This window comes from Panthera onca, chromosome A1 (genome assembly GCF_046562875.1).
Source record: "Panthera onca isolate mPanOnc1 chromosome A1, mPanOnc1 haplotype 2, whole genome shotgun sequence".
NCBI lineage: Eukaryota > Metazoa > Chordata > Mammalia > Carnivora > Felidae > Panthera > Panthera onca.
The window spans coordinates 152,693,165-152,696,766 of NC_138339.1; positions in this window are offsets into that span (position 1 = coordinate 152,693,165).

The window sequence follows — 3,602 nt, forward strand, 5'->3', positions numbered from 1 at the left end:
AAGTAATTTATATATATATATATATGAATTTCTACTAAGCAAATTATATAAAAAATGAAATTGTTATTTTCAATTACACAGGATATTTGGAAATTGATTATTATTTTTCAAAGTTGAAATAAAGAAATATGTGAGGAAAATTAATAATGTTTAGAGAAATAGTTTTTAAAAACAAAGTATAAATTTACTAGATATAAAAAAGTTTTAAAATATTAACAATGTTATTTTGATTGAAATATAGTTAAAGCATAACACTCTTGGCTAAAAGCAGGTATTAACATTCTATAAAAATTATGGAAAACACATAAGTACAAATCAGTGAAAAAAGAACAGACTTTCAAGAAGTTATTTCCTCACCTTACAAGTGTACCTGAAAATCAATTCAGAATGACAAAGAAATTAAATTTATAAAAACAACAGCAGGTAAAATATTTTAAAAGAAGATAAAAGTTAGGATAATTTTAGTAGAGCTAAGAATTATCAAAGGAAAAGAGTTTATTTTTGTTTTTTTCCAGCTTTATTGAGATACAATTAGTATTTAACATGTGTAAGTTTAAGATGTTCAATGTGTTGATTTGATAATTTATATATTGCAAACTAATACCACCATCACATTAGCTAACACCTCCATCACTTCATATAACTCCTATTTCTTATTTGTAGTAAGAACATTAAGGCTCACTACCTTAGCAAATTTAATAACATAATACAGTATGGTTAACTATAATCACACTGCTGTGCATTAGACCCCCAGAACTTATTCACTTATTCATGTTCTAGCTAGAACTGTGTGTATTTTGACAACACATTCCTATTTTCTCCATGACCCCCTGATAATCATAATTCTACCCTATTTCTACATTTTTTGCTTTGTTCAGTACCACATATAAGTAATAACATACAGTATTTGTCTTTCTTTATCTGACTTATTTTACTTAGATGAATGGACAAAGATGTGAGATCATGATCCAAAACACATGCGCACACACACACACACACACACACAGATATAAATATATGAATATGGATACATAGATGTGGATATACATAATTGGATATATATCATATAATATATACTAGGTATTAAATATATATTGAATAAATATATTTGAATTACTTCTATTTCCATACAGATACATAATACTGTGATAAAAGTATTTCCATAGTTCTCGTCAAACAAAATTGTGGCTGCAAATGACATAATTTTTTTCTTTCTCATTATATGTATATAATAGAATATTATTCAGCCTTGGAAACAAGGAAGATAGAGAGACAGGAACTCTGAAAGCTCTATAAGAAAAATGTGTAACTGGGGTGCCTGGGTGGCTCAGTCGGTTAAGCGTCCGACTTCAGCTCAGGTCATGATCTCGCACTTTGTGAGTTCAAGCCCCACATCGGGCTTTGTGCTGTCAGCTCAGAGCCTGGAACCTTCTTCGGATTCTGTGTCTCCCTCTCTTTCTGCCCCTCCCCTGCTCATGCTCTGTCTCTCTCTGCCTCAAAAATAAATAAAAACATTAAAAAAAATTTTTTTAAAAAGAAAAATGTGTAACTATATCACACTTATTTAAATAATATTCTAATCTAAATTATTTATTTTTTCACAGGTGTTTACACAATGGGGAAAAAGCACTATTTTAAAATATAGAAAACATTTTATAGAAATTATTACATTAAGTTGAATATCTGCTTAAACTGTGATGGTAAACAAGACACACATTTACAATAACACAGCCTGACCCTGTTATATTATGTTGTTTATAATGGGTCTATGTTAGTTTTACTTGTCTTCATAGCACATGTATGCTTCCTGAATTATTCCATTTTCTACTATGGCATCAAAAGTTATTGATATTGATGAATTTCAAATCCATTTTTCAAGGCCAATACACTGATATTTAATTTATCCATCATTGCATATTCTAAATTTAGGTACATGTCCTACATATACTTACAATTCAACTTCATTACCTAAAGTTCACCAGATATTACCCCATGCATCTTTATATATTGTTGCAATCTGATTTTGAAAATAAGGTAATAACTCTCACATTTTTGCACATTTTATATCTTTCATGCAATTTTCAACCAATATCCTTCAAAGGTAACTATTATTCTTATTTCTACTGCCATATATGAGCTCGGCCTGTTTTCAAAGTTCACAGAAATGAAATCTGTGTATTTTAGTATGTGCTCATTTGCTTTAGCGAATGGAACATAAAGGAAGCTTTTGATATTTGTTGATGTGACTCAATATATTATTTTTTTTAATTGTTGTATAGTGTTAAGTGTATGGAAATAGCCACATTGTTTATCCATTCCCATGTCCATGGTCATTGTGTTGCTTCCAGCTTTTGGCTATTGTGAATCCTTGATGTATTTTCAATATCATCAGCACAGGTTTCCAAATAAAGACTTCTGCCACTCATCACAGATATTTTCCTTTCTTTATCTCCACTTGTAAAAATCTATTAAATTGCTAATTCTAAATTTTATCATTTGGTAAAATTATCCCCATATTTGTATTATTACTAAGAGTATACTGTCTAAGAGCTATAATTCTATGAAGAAATATTTCAATTACCTTTTTCTTGATTTAAGTTCCCAACTAATTACAATCTTATATTTACTAAATAGTGTCATTAATAACAAGCATGATTATGTTATTCCTGACAAGTTTTTATGGCTACTAGTTTCCCTCAGAATCAAAGCCAAATTATTGAAAAAGTACATAAAATCATTTTATGATTTGGATTCATATCAAATTTCTATATCATCTTGTCCTACACTTCTGCTGAGACCTTTTACTATAGTCAAAGTAAACACGTTTCAGTTTCTCAAACATGAAGTCCATCTACCATACACTTTTACCTCTGTACGTATTTCTCTCTTAAAATCTCAGTCCACCATCTAGATTATTTAAATTTTTCATTCTCAGCTATTTTAGTCCAGATTTTTCTCCATAAGCCTTCTCTACTTTTGTCTTATCTCTTCTTCAAATAATTCCACACAGGTAATATTTATAATGCATATTAATTGAAAGTCAGTCTCTCTAGATTGTGAGATTGTCCTAACATAATTTTTTTTTTCTCAACTCACATAATTTTAAACTCAACTCCCAGCATCATATTCAAAAACTGGTTGAGGGGGGCGCCTGGGTGGCTCAGTCGATTGAGCATCCAACTTTGGCTCAGGTCATGATCTCATGGTCTGTGAGTTTGAACCCCACGTCAGGCTCTGTGCTGTCAGCTCGGAGCCTGGAGCCTGCTTTGGATTCTGTGTCTCCTTTTCTCTCTGTCCCTCCCCCACTTGTGCTCTGTCTCTCAAAAATAAATAAATGTAAAAAAAAAAACTAGTTGAGGATAAGTAATCAGTTGCTCAGTTAACGGTTAAATTGATATGAACTAAATAGGCTTCCTAAAAGATTTTATTTTAGAAGAAAAGTGACATGAACAGTAATTAATAAAAGATCACTTAAACTCTAAGGTTGGAAAAGAATATTCGAATGGGAGAGTTAAGTAATAATAAAAATGAAAGTAGAAAAAAATGTGAGGATTTCCCATTAAAAAATTTGCCTACACACTTTCAGTTTGCTAAGAAACTCG